Consider the following 13,947-nt stretch of genomic DNA (forward strand, 5'->3'; position numbering starts at 1 on the left):
TATTCTCATTATTATAGAAGACAGTCCCTCCTTAGCAGCCTTGCAGCTCCCATCATTGAAATGCAAGCTTCAGCAAAACTACTACAGGCTCTTACCCTTTGCTTCGTACTGGAAACTCAAGTGCTAGAATAGCGAACACCAGATTATATTGTCTTATATAATTTCTGCTAATTAAATTTCTTTACATAACAATGGTGAGAGTTCTTTGCCTCATGTTCCCAACTGGGATACGTCTCAAGGGGAGTATAGGAATATTCCATCAAAAATTTAACTTGGGGAATAAAATTACAAATGTATTGGATCAGTCTGTGAGAAATCAGTGTCTCCTTCACTGTGGAGGGAAGTGTAAATTGTAGAGTCTTTTTAGAGGACAATTTGGCAATATCTTCCCGCTCTGTAGTAGACGCATCTTTTGTATTTCCACATTTAGGCATCTATTCTGGGGAAATACTGACATACGTAAACAAAGAAGAACCTACAGAGCATCTGATGCATATACACAGCAAATTATTTATGAAAACCATAAAAACCCAAAACCACCTAAATGGTCAACAATTGAGGTTTGGTTAAATAAATTATGAACCACTCATATAATGAAATTTTAGATGGTAGTTATTTTAAAAGAGGAAAAAAGGTACTAACCTGGAAAGCTCTCCAAGACATAATGTTAAGTGAATAAAGCAAAATAATACATAAAATATGACTTCATTTCTGCCAAAAAGGCATATATTTGTATACACACATATGTGTGTATGTAAAATCATAGGAAAAGGCCTTAGAAAAATACACAGCAAGCTGGTAATATTGAGTACCTCCTGGAAGGTTACTCTGTATATGTCTATATTGTTTGCGTTATTTACCACAACAGTTCATTCAAGTTCATTCACGTCTTTGTTGCGTAAAAACGAACTTTTAAAGATTATGTTAATGAAGTGATAATAGTCATGTCTAGGTCACTTTTAGAGAGGGATTCAGGAGTCCTCCCCTTGCCAACAATGCTCCAGAGGGTTTTCCTGAAAGTTCTTTGGGGCTGTCCAGCCCTGGCCCCCATCACTCCTCAAGACCACAGTACTCAGCAGCCTGGGACCCAGCTAGCCACCTTGGGTTGGATTTGGGCTTGTTCTTTGCTGTACTCTGTGCTGCCTGAGGCCATTGATTTCTAGCCTGCACTGAGCTGCCCTGTCTTCTTGAGGCACCCTGGGCCCTGCTTCAGATTGAGAAGTCATTCCCATGTGCTTGTACCCTTTGTGCCCTCAAAGATTCTGAGCTGCTGAGTGTGAACCAACCACCTGGGGTGGGCAACCTGAGCCCTCTTCTCTTGGCTTGCTTAGTACTTCCCTGCTCCTAGGGTACCTTGTCCAGGCCTCTCCATAGGTGGTCATGAGGAGCTTGTTCCAGCTCTGACCACCAAGGACAAAGCAGGCTTTCTCTCCACTCCCACGATCATTGGGCTTTTACCTCTATACCTCTGTCTCTGAGATGCTGTAATTGGGGTAGGAAAAAGGGCAGACTTCTTAGGCCCCTATGGAACATTCAGTATTCTTCTCCTGTAGTTCAGCTCACTCTGGCTAACCCACACAGTCCTCATGGTACAGAGCAGGGTAGGTCAGAGACCACCAACCATCCAGATGGGCCCTGTCTCTCACCCCACAAAGGCCCCAGCCAGCTTGTGATCTTTGAGCATCCACTTCCTTGGGTGAGTCACTTCACTACCTACCCATCACTACCCTTGTGGTTAAGGGGGGGCCCACATTCCACTCCCGATTAGGGATCTCAGCCCCAGGGGGCAGCTCCAAAGCACATATTTTACCATCTCTCCTAGAAGCACTTCAAATCCTCATGTAACTCGACCTCCAGGAGGCCCTAGATGGGACCTGATAAACAACATCTGGTTTCACAGTTTAATCTCTCACTCTGAAATTCTAAATTATACAGAGAAAATTCTTTCCTTTGGCCACAGTTCGTAAAGGCACCAGAGACACCAGTCCCAAGTTGTGATGTAGCAATGAAGAAAGAGCTGAAAAGTGTTGCTGAACTCTGATGTTTGGCATTTGCATCTGCATGAAGTCATACCCTAATTAGAGAGAAACCAGTTGTGAAATAGAACAAAGGAATCAGATCTTCTGGGGTCACTCCTCAGAGAGCTTATATTTTATACTCTTCCTGCTCTGCTGCTTCCCGCCCCACCCTCCTCTCTGGTGACACTGAGGGTATAAATTGGGGCTAGGCTCTGTGTGTGCATCTCATCAAAGGCCAACATGAAGACAAGTGCAGTCTTGGTTCTGGTGGCCTTCATCACCCTGGGGATGGAGATGGCCTGCGGTAAGAGACCTCCTTTCAGAGATGAGGGTGCTGAGGGGATCCTCCCTGAGAGCAAAGAAGGCTCAGAGCCCAGCTTCAGACCTGGGGATGGTTTGGCACAGAAGCAGGCAGTGTGCTCACTGCAGAATGGAGATTTGGCATTGATCAGACCCATTTCCTTTGACCTCCAGGAGCGATCACCCTGCATTTGTCATTCTTCTTGTCAGACTAGGTTGGGTCTGATTAGAAGTTGGGGGTAAAGAGTAAGGTTCTCTTTAATTAGGAGGTGTGCTTTGAATGTGGGACTCTGACGGGGCGTAGCTCCAGGATGAACATGGGGAGATGGCTGTCTGTGATCAGACTTTCTAATATCTTCTTATAAGGTGCAAAGAAGAGGGTTATGACAGTGCAGGTTCTTTCCTGCTGGGACTGTGCAACCTTTGGGGCAGGAGAACATTCTCCTAAGGGCCAGACTATGAAAACAGGGGCTTAGGAGTGAGAGTGTGGCCAACGAGGCTAAGGGAGGAGTCCAGGGGCCCGAAGGAAGAAGTGGAAGAGGTGGGAATCCTGCCAGTTATCACTTCTTATGCCTGTCTTAGTAACCATTGAAGACCCCACAAAAACCATTGTGTATTTCAGGACAAGAAAGACCTGGAGTCTGCCCAAAAATACCTAAAGGATCAGCCTCTGGGTTGTGTCTTCAACACTGCTTATCAGATGAATCGTGTCCAGAGGGAATGAAATGCTGCCCCAATATGTGTGGTCATGCCTGCAAATATCCTATCCCTAAAGTGAGTATAAATCAGTCAAGAGCTGTCCAAGGGGGCAGACAACTCCCTAGTGGACTTTGCTGGGGCAGAAAGCTGCTCACTTGTCTACTGGAAAATCCAAGGGAAAGAGGCTAGATGCAACAGGAAGAAGATCACCTGGCTGCATTATCTGAGGTCATGTCCTAGAAGTGAAGCCCTATCCCAGGACAGCCCTTAGGGCTCAGTTGAGACAAGTCACCATGACCCTAGATTCAAAGGTCATTATTAACCAAGAGTTTCTTACCCAATTTCCTCTCCCCCACCAAAGGGGCTTAACTCTTCCTGGAAAATGGGCGTTCCTGGGAGGAGGAGGGAAAGGAAAGGGAACTCCAATTTACTGAGTTTCCTGTGTCAGGCAGGCATTGTGCTGGAGTTGAGATAAAAAGGTAAACACGGCCAGGTCAGGGAGACAGACTTATAGAAATAATTACAACCCAGTGTGACTAGTGTTTTGCACAGATCTCTACTAAGTTCTGTGGGAGCACAGGGAGGGATTAATGGATTTGCCTGGGGTGGAGGAGGTATTGGGAAGGTTATCAGAGAGTGGAGAACATTTAAGGGAGAGCTTAAAGGAGGCTTAAGTTTGCTGGAGGAAGGAAGGGCAGTACAGAGGATGGGAGAACTGTGGACCCTCCAAAATGATTGTAGTAGAAATTGCAGCATCTCAGGGGGAGGGTAGAGGGTCATCCAAGCCAAAGTCCAAAGAGGAATGACTTGCCTGTCAGACGGTTTGGTAAACTGCTGGAGGTTTCTAAGCAGAGGAAATGTCCTGATCAAATTTGTATTTTAGGAGGGTGGCCCTGGTGGCCGTGTGAAAGATGGACTGGATGTTCTCTAAGCGTGCCTGGAGACGAACGCCAGAAGATTTCTCATGAATCCATGAATCTGATGCTTGGCATAGCAAGACTCTTCCATAATCCATTCCTGGCTACTCCTTAACCCTGGAATTGCAGCCCTAGAAGACACAGATCTACAATGGTGAAGTGATTGCTTTCTAAAGAGTTTCTGTCCAAAATAAACTTTAGCTGTGGCATTATTCAGGCTGCGTCATTCTTCCCATTTAGGCATTCTAGTGGACTCCTTGTGGATTAGCAAGACCATATGTGCACACCACAGTGAGCCCATGAATACAAGGCACTCAGGATACCAACAGGTCAGAGGCAAGGTCCTCCCACCTGGTTTCTTTCCTCCTTCCATGTCAATATCTCCACACAGGGAAAAGGGCACAAAAATATTTTCTCAACCACTCTGTGAATGTGATTTTGGTCAAGCAAAAAAAATAATGGCTGGTGCTGGCCCAGTGGTGTAGTGGTTAATTTTGTGCACTCCACTTCTGCAGCCCAGAGCTCGTAGGTTTGGATCTTGGGCACAGACCTATGCACTGCTTATCAAGCCATGCTGTGGCAAGCGTCCCACATAAAAAGTAGAGGAAGATGGGCATGAATATTAGCCCAGGGCAATCTTTCTCAACAAAAAGAGGAGGATTGGCAACAGATATTAGCTCAGGGCTAATCTTCCTCACAAAAACAAAACAAAACAAAACAAAACAAAACAAAACTAATGACCATGTAGCACATAGCAGGCCGGTGGAGCAGCCTTATTGGGGGAGACTCAGAAGGAGCAGGAGCAGGAGCAGGTGTGGGGATACTCCATTGTAAGGCAACACACTGACACCTAGCAGGACTGGATGCCTAGCTCCAGGAGAGTGACTCTGACTCTTGGTATGTGGGGCTTTAAGTGGTAGGAGTTGGGAATTGCCAGCTCCTGCCTTGGAGTGATTGAGAGTTAGGAGATGAGCTCCAGGGGCAGAGCCTTTGATCTAGACTTTACCTGAGTCAGAGGATAAACCTAGCTCTCCCAAAGAAGCCCTCACGTAAATGATGGTCTGGGCTGAATGCTACAAGCTCTATCTCCCAGATCTTTCTGTTCCCTTCTTTGTACCTAGATTCTCCTGCTTTAGCCTGCTGAGTTTTTCCCATATCTGCTTGTCCCTGTTCCCAACACTGCTCGTCCCTGTTCCCAACACTGCTCTTGCTTCTCACATAGCACATTTTAGAACCCTGATGTCTCATGGCCTTACCAGCCTGTGCATTGGAATGAGGGCATATTAACATTGATATCTTCTTTTACTGGCTGGTCATCCCCATCACAAACCCCTCCATGGTCCAGTCTCACTTGGTCATTTATGGTAGTTCATGAGTGTGCCCATAAACATTCTCCAACAATTTCACCAATCATCTGCCATTCTGAATGCCAAGGTATGACCTTCCCCTGCAAAGATACTTGAGAATGACATCCTACAACTTCCACTTATGTTTCTGCCCTCCAGATAGTCCTGAAATCTCTAGGAAGTTGTTTGTTTGTGCTCTTTTGTGAGCTTCTCATTTTTCTCATCTGCATTCAAATCTCCTTTATATTTAAGGGCAAACTCTATTTGTCCCTATGGAAATTGATAAGGGCAAGACATCTCTACCTACTTCCTGGCAGATAGAGCTTGGAATTATGATGCTTCTTTCTGATGATGTGGATCTATAGGGAGTGACACTAAGACTTAGGCATACTCAAGAACAATTCACAGCAGCAGAAGTGGGGGTAGAGGTGCCAGCGACAGCATCTTAACCAGACGGTTGCTGTGACCTGGACTTGGCTGTGTCTTCTGCTACCTGCCTTATTTTGGCTCATGATACTTTCTTGAGCCTGGTTCACCAGTCTTTCTTGTTGTTTCTGTGAGCAGGGTAATAACCCAAAATTCCTGATCTCTCAAGTTGGTCAGAATTGGTTTCCTTTGTTTGCATCAGAATGTTAACTTGTATGGAAATTGGTGTCAGGAGTGTAAATAGGCCAAATAGGCTTAGGGAAATGGCAAGAGTCTGGGTTTCATGAACTAGTCTAGTTAGAAGCTAAAGACAACTAAAATCTTATTAGTATCCCAGCATGGAAACCTGGTATGCAATAGTTAACCTCCATTGGTTAAATTTAATAATAACCATTGGACGTTATTAATAACCTTCATTAATAATTATAATAACTAATAATTTATTCCTAGTACTTTTTATTCTTTTGGAACCTATTGTAAATGAAACTGTTTTCTTAATTTCTTTTACTGATTGCCCATTGCTGGTGTATAGAAACACATTTGATTTTTGTGTATTGATCTTGAGCCCTGCAACTTTACTGCGTTCATTTATCAGCTCTTGTAGATATTTTGTGGATTCCTTGAAATTTCCTCTATATAGGAGCATGCCATCTGCAAATAGAGATAGTTTTCCTTCTTTCTTTCCAATTTGTGTGCATTTTATTTCTTTTTCTTGCCTAATTGCTCTGGCTAGAACCTCCAGTACAATGTCGAATAGCAGTGACGAAAGCAGGAATCCTTGTTTTTTTTCCCTGATCTTCAGGGGAAAGCTTTCAGTCTTTCACCATTGAATATGATGTTAGCTGTGGGTTTTTCATAAATGCCCTTTATCATGTTGAGAAAGTTCTCTTCTGTTTCTGATTTTCTGAGTATTTTTATCATTAAAAGGTGTTAGATTTTGTCAAATGCTTTCTATGTGTCAATTTAGATGATCATGTGTCTTTTATTCCTTTGTTCTATTAATGTGGTGTATTACATTGATTGATTTTCTTATGTTGAATGACCCTTGCCTTCTTGGGGTAAATCCTACTAGGTCATGGTGTATAATCCTTTTAATACGCTCTTGGATTCAATCTGCTAGTATTTTGTTGAGGATTTTTACATCTATATTTATAAGGGATATTAGTCAATAATTTTCTTCTCTTGTGAGGTCTTTATCTGGCTTTGGTATTAGGATAATGTTGCCCTCAAATAATGAGTTAGGAAGTGTTCTCTCTTCTACTTTCTGGAAAGGTTTGAGAATTGTTATTGATTTTTAATTTTTTTCTTTGTATTATGGTTAGATAACATAATCTGTATGATGTTGAATCTTTGGGAATAGGTTTTGAATTTCTTTGTGGCCTACAACATGTTTGCTTTTTGTGAATGTTCTATGTATACTAAAAAAAAAGTGTGTTCTCTGCTGTTGAGTGTAAAGTTCTTTATAGTCTACTAGGTTGAGTTTGTTAATCCTTATAATTTAAATTGTCTTTATTTTTCATTATTTTTGTCTACATTATCCAACAATTTCTGAGAGGCATATGATAAAATTTTCAACTAAAATTGTTTATTCATGTATTCCTTATCTTTCAATCTGTTATTGCTTTGTATGTATTTCAAGTAATATTTTTAAGAGCCTATATGCCCATGATGATAATTATCATTCCTTTTAACACTAAATAATATCCTTTTTCCTTTATATATTTGATATTAAAATCTATTTGCCAAATATCAAAATTGATAATTCAGCATTCTTTTTGTTATATATGCCCAGTAACACTTTCCATCTCTTTATTTTAAAACTTACTATTTAAAAATTTTCCATGTGTTACCTAAAGCAATGTATTACTTGATTTATTGTTCTAATTTTTATCCAGTCTGAGAGGTCTTTTGATCAATAAGTTTAATCCATTTATATTTACGACTCTCACTATTAAATTAAGATTTATTTCTGTCACCATATTTCATGTTTCTTATTTACCATATTTTCTTATTGCTTTTTTTTTGTTTTTCTTTACCATTTCCATTAGCTACATTAAATTTTCATATGCTTATTTGCAAGTCATACTTTTATTTTTATTCTTCTGGAATTTACTCCTGTGGATTTTTAAAGCTTATTAATATTTTCACCTTTTCAGAACAAGGCAATTACCTTAGCGCACACACATTTCTCTTTGGTCTTACATCCCCCAGCCCCATTAATAGCCAAGTAGATATCATATCGCATTTTGGTTCTGGGTTTTATGCTTGTACTTTAAAAAATTGTCATTTATTTTGATAATAGCCAAATTTAATAGGTTATACATTCGCCCTTACTCCCCATATATTTGCATCATTCTTCTGATTTTTTCCCCCTTTTCTTGCTGAAATATTTCCTCCAAGAGTGTTTTCAAAAAAGATCTTTTTGAAAGGTCTTTTTGGCCTTGGATGTCTGAGGATATCTTTATTTTGTCCTCACATTTAAATAATGGTTTACTTGGAGATAACATTCTAGGTTTAAATATTTTCTTTAACACTTTGAGAATATTTCTTCATTATCTTGCTGGTTAGAATTGCTGCTCAGAATTCTGAAATCAATCTGATTCCTTTATAAGCACTCTATTTTTCTCCCTGAAAACATAAAATTTGCTCTTTTTTAAATTGTTGTTATAGTTCTCTGTAGGTGTCCATGTGTGGTATTTATTTATTTATTCATTATCTTGACACATAGTGAGCCTTCAAACTAGGATTTTTTTTCTTTAATGCCAGGAAAGTCTTGGCCATCATACCTTTGAAACATTTCTTTCTTGATGATTAGTTATTCTATTATCCAGAGCTCCTATTGGATGGATGGTGAATGACTCTTCTCCTTCAATATTTTGTATTGCTTAACTTCTATTTTTTATCTCCTTTCCTCTGTCCCTTCTTTATGACTTTAGAGAGAGTTCCTTGCCCTGATATTTAAGCTTACCACCTTTCTTTCATCTATATCCATTGTGCTTTCCAACTCACATATTAAATTTCTTTATTTCTATTATTATATTTTTAATTCCACAATTTCCAGTATCTACTGCCTATTCTATGTTACTAGTTATCTTCACTTTGAGGATATCTATTACATCTTTTTAAACTTTAATTCTATCTGGTCCATTAAATCTGTTTCATCTATAATGTATTGTTAAATTTACTTCTTTCTTTTCTATTAGTTGAAATCCTCAGATGTCTTGTTATTTTTCCCTGGGAGCTCATATTTTCCTGGAGATATCAGCTTCTGTGGCCATTCATGTGTAAGGAAGGGGAAGGGCTAAACTCAGTTCCACAGTGAGAAGGGAAATCTCTCCAACTCCTCCCAGAACTAGTTTGACTCTGGTGCAGGGAGAACTGTGGGAATGTAGCACCCTTTTGGCACTTGAAGGGGTTCACAGCTCTGGGAGTGAACTAGGCAAGAATCGTTTTATGTAAATAACTGAAACTGGCCCTATTCATTGGAAGATTATGAGTAGCTTAGGAAATTGACAGGAAGACTTGAGGACCAGGTTTGGAAAATGGGCAGGAACCAAGGGACTCTGGCAATAGGTAACACAGCTATGTCCATACGGCAAGAAGAGTTGACAAGTGCCGGAGCTGTATTCCTAGTCTACACACTCACCACCATTACTGGACTCCTGACTCCACCAGCACTGCTGAGAATAATCTCTGACTATACCTGCATATTTGTATATTCCCTTGGGTTCAAAACCCTATCCAACATAATGCGTGTACCCGCTGTATAACTGAAAACCCATTCACCTTGTTCTCAAAGGGAGACAGCCCAACATCCACTCCTTGCATCTATTTCTAAGTTCAAGATCTCTTGATAGTGTCCATTTCATCTCTTAGTCTTTTGTGATCCTGAAATTTTCTAACTTATGAAATATATTACAAAGTCAACCACCACTAACTGACCTAGTTATAACAGTGAGTAAACAGGGGAAGAAGGAAAAGAGGAGATTAGTTTAAATACATAAATATATGCCCAAAAGCAAAAAATTAAATATGGGTAGATTGAGATTCTTCATTTATGCAACAGATTGTGAGGCTATAGCTTATATTAACAAACTCCTGCCTCTACATATCCACTCCATATCCACTCTGCCTTTAGCCAGCATCTCAACTGATTGGTGCTACTTGCCTGGTGGAGTGGTCTCAACGTCTATTCCAGAGGGGATCTGAGCCCTTGATGATCCTGCCTGTGTGGAGTTATAGACATCTCTTTAACTTTCACCACTGGACGTGGTCGAAAAGGAGAGACTCAGGGAATCAACTGGATTCCATCCATACTCTTTGTCTACATTGTACAGAAGCAGTGCTATTTCTTTTATAGTCAGGAATAGTTGCTCAGTCAATAGAAAAACTACCTTTTAGACTGCTAGCAATTTTCTATCAACTCTTTTTCAGCTCATTTCTATCCTCTATTTGGGGGAGTCAGAAAAGTAAGAAGTCCTCTCATCTCTCTGTGCCCATGGACAATCAGAGAGCTGCCTCTGGCCTGCTCATGTTTAGGCATACTGTACCTCCAGTTTTAATATAGAGATGCCTCAATACGGTTGCACAGTGGAACTTTTCTATACAACTTGCTATCACCCTGGGCCTCGCCTAGCACAAAGCCCAGAATCTCTCTACTCCAAGACCCCCAAATAAAGGCAGCATCTATTATCCCCCATTCCAGGACTCTGCCCTGTGGGTCAGGGGTCAGGACACAGCACTCCTGCAATCACGTCTCACTCTCTTGCTCTCGATTTAATCTTATTCCAAAATAAGTCTTAAATTAGGATATTTACAAGCCAAAAATTCGCCAGTCTTATTCTTTAGTCACATCCTAACCACTTCCCCTCCTCCTGGGGAGAACATATGCAGCCCCATATCTTATAGCCTGAATGGAGCACTGCCACAAAAGAAAAAGAACGTTCAAATTATTATGCCTCCACAACCACCCTCACAAGAAGTATTTGTGTCCTTCAAAGCATATCTGTGTCTCTAGAATAATTCCTCCCAGTACATTGCTGTCTGGGAGATGTGTCTGTCTCCCAGGCTGTCTGCCTAAGGAAAAGGTGGGTAAAATTCTGTCTTCCATCCACTAGGGGCTGCTGTTCAATCTTATAGGCTCTATATCAGAGGAAGCCTGATTAACCTGGAGGGAAGATTCTCTGCCAACCTGGAATAAGTGGCAGATGGATTTTGCATAATGGAATTGAGGCAGGTGGGGTTAGGACATGGCCCAAAGTGTTGAGGAGTCACTCTCCTGTGACCTGACACAGGTTCTATGCTCCGTCCCACAATTTGAGAGAGAGAATATAAATGTCAATCCACCTCAGCCCTGCTGCATTGTCATCAAAGGAGACTTCACTCAGCAACATGACATTGGGGCACATCCTCCTTGCAGCCCTTTTCACCCTCAGCTCAGAGCTGCAGGCTGCTGGGCTACCCTCTCAACTCTCAAGATGATTGGCAGGTCCAGGCAGCCACTGCCTGTTAGTGGCAGAAGGAGGAGCTGGAAAGAGGAAAGTCAGGGGCCCAGTATATGTAGGTATGTGTGGGTGGGGGATGGAGGGAGAAGGCGACAGGAGGAGAAGAAAAGAAAAAAGTAAAGAGTGGCATATGGCCCTTGCAGATCTGGCTTTGTTAAGCCCTAGTAGAAGCAGATATGCAGAGATAGAAAGCCTCAAGAGGGCCTTTGTCTTGGCAAGATGGAAGGCCTCAAGAGAGTCTTTCTCTTGGTGGGCCTTTCTCTTCACCTCATTGGTGAAGGAGGGATCTCCTACTCTAAACGGTATGAGGTAGCTGAACACCAGACACCCGACACTGGACAGATGAGATCGACAGCAGTTTATTAGTCATGTGTACTTAAGCCAGGAGGAGGAGGATATTGCATGCCATGCAGTGACCCACAAGGATTGTACTTGGAAGTAGAGTGAACCAGCAGAAGCTGTGGGAGGCAGGCTTTGTAGTAACAAGAAGGTGAGGTACCCATTAGTTCCCATGGGAGGATGTGATTGGCTTGTTTGAATAATTTTACAGGCTGGCAGGGAAGTGAGACTCATTAGGTTGAGGACCGGGTAGGGTGCAGCAGATCTGGCTAGTAGGGGAACTAGCCAGGCGAGGAACCTTTCCCACTGGGTGAGGAGCATATCTGGAGACAGCAGAACTCATAGTTAGAACCACGGGGTTCCGTGAGTCTCAAAGTTGTCAAGGCAGCCCTTGGAAGTTTAGGTCTTACAATGCAAATGGACCAATGCCTTTTGTCTGGCTCCTTTCTGCTGGGATCCATCTCTACCCTGTTGTAGGGACATCTTGGTTCACAGAAAAACTAGAGAAACCAGCAAATGTTCATGCCTAATAACTTCTCACAGTGTGCACTGAAGGCTGATTTGCTTCTCAACAGTAAGCCATTCAACCAACACCAGTGTGGAGGGACATTCATGAGAGCAGAGAGAGTTCACATGTGGCAGATCTGACAGTTTAGGTAGCAGAGGATGATGTCACCATGTAGATGGGACTCGAACGGTATCCATATCATCCCTACGACAACGTTTTGAAATAGGAGCCTGGCCAGAACTGCCAAAAGAAACCTATGATATTTGTGTTAACATGTGCCTGGGAGATAAATCGTGTCCTGAGGGACAGAAATGCTGCAGCAGTGGCTGTGGCCATGTGTGCAAAGTTGTTTCTGAAGTGAGCAAAAGCCAGTCCCAGAGATGCTCACGGGGGAAAATGCCGCATTGGTCTTCCTGAGGATACCTGCGGGAGAAGCAGAATTGTCCCGCCTAAGCCAGGGTTTCTGGCCGCTGTATCTGAATTCTGCTGTTGTCCTGGTTTCCCTTCAGAGAACCATGCTAAGCCGTTGAGTTAAGAAGAGACAGCTTGATCCTGGATACATAGAAAATGAAATTTTCTTAGAGCTTAGCCTAGATACCTATACAGTTTCCCAACTTCCCTGGACTTTTGAGTTTATTTCAGCCTGACAATATGGCCATGGTTTGGGAGAGGGACTGAGAAAGAAAAGGGATGGTCACTCGTTGAGCAGCTGCTATGTGTTACATGCCTGAATGTAAAGACAAGTATGGAAATGTCACTTCAAATGCTTTCAGTCTAGTCAGGAAGATAGAACCATAAAACAAATTAAAAAGCAATGTGACAGGGGAACAAAGTTTTGAGGAAGCAGTCCAGAGTCAGCAGTTTTATCAGGGGGAGCTGACAGAGTCTTCAGAAAGCAGGTAATAATCTGAACTAGATCTTGACAAAGAGCAGGAGGGAACAGAAAGAGGAGGAGGACAAGCCAAGCAGAGGGAACAGTGGGACATGCCCTGGTTGTGCCAAATTGATGGGGTTTTAGAGCACAGGAAGCGAGCAGAGACTCGCTATGGGGTGGTGGCAGAGAGAAATCTATAAAAAGAGATCAAGACAGATTCTGAAGTACCTAAAACAGCCCACACAGAGTTTGAATAGGGGAAGTGTCATGATAAATTCTGTATTTTACGTCAACAGCAGTGTTGATCATGTAGATGGAGGCAGACGCCTTGGTTGGAGTTGCCCAGCCGCCTCCTTAGAAGATTCCTCAACATCCCCCAAGTCACAAGCGGAGCACAGGCTCTGCCACAGGCCTTTCCTAGTTGTTCTTCATCCTTGGACCTGCAGCCCTGGAAGAAATGCTCTATTTTAATTACTCAACTTCCGAAGTTTCCAGGGGTAAAGGCTTACGTAGAAAATCTTTATCTTTAAAGCCCTTATCCAGAATGAGGATGCTACAGCTCTGGCATTATTTGATCTGAATCTTTCACTATTTAAGCCTTCTAAGGGACCCTTTTGAGACTAGTGGCATGATAAATAGCATAAAAGTACCAAGGTGCATGCACGTGGAGCCCTGAGAGTAATTCTGGGGATTCTAAGAGGACAATGTGAGGTGCCTCCTTCAAGTTCCTCCCTCCAGCCATAAGGACATCTGGATATTACTACGGGCTCTCTAAGGGTGAGTGGGGTTGACAAATGTTTGCTCTGGGGACCAGTAGAACTCTTGGCTCAGTCTCCACAGGGAAGGAGGAAGATGTAGGGTGGACATAGGCAGCACCATAGGCTGGGGCTCGGGGGCTGATTGTAGAGAATGAATGAAGTCAGCCCTCCTGAATCAAACCTGGGCCTTCCAAAGAAGCCCTGGCAGAAACAAGAGTCTGAGTTGACCACACAACAGCTCTAGAACCTGGATACGAT

The 13,947-nt window shown here is 42.5% G+C and overlaps 1 long non-coding RNA gene across 1 annotated transcript; it reads left to right on the top strand.

The window, feature by feature from the left end:
- Window positions 1-2,252: 2,252 nt before the first annotated feature.
- LOC131416675 (uncharacterized) lies at window positions 2,253-4,136 on the top strand. Its single transcript, XR_009222625.1, has 3 exons — window positions 2,253-2,322; window positions 2,941-3,092; window positions 3,901-4,136. It is a non-coding gene; the product is annotated as an uncharacterized LOC131416675 (long non-coding RNA).
- The last annotated feature ends 9,811 nt before the right edge of the window (window positions 4,137-13,947 follow it).

The sequence above is a fragment of the Diceros bicornis genome, chromosome 18 (genome assembly GCF_020826845.1).
Source record: "Diceros bicornis minor isolate mBicDic1 chromosome 18, mDicBic1.mat.cur, whole genome shotgun sequence".
In the NCBI taxonomy this organism is placed as follows: Eukaryota; Metazoa; Chordata; class Mammalia; order Perissodactyla; family Rhinocerotidae; genus Diceros; species Diceros bicornis.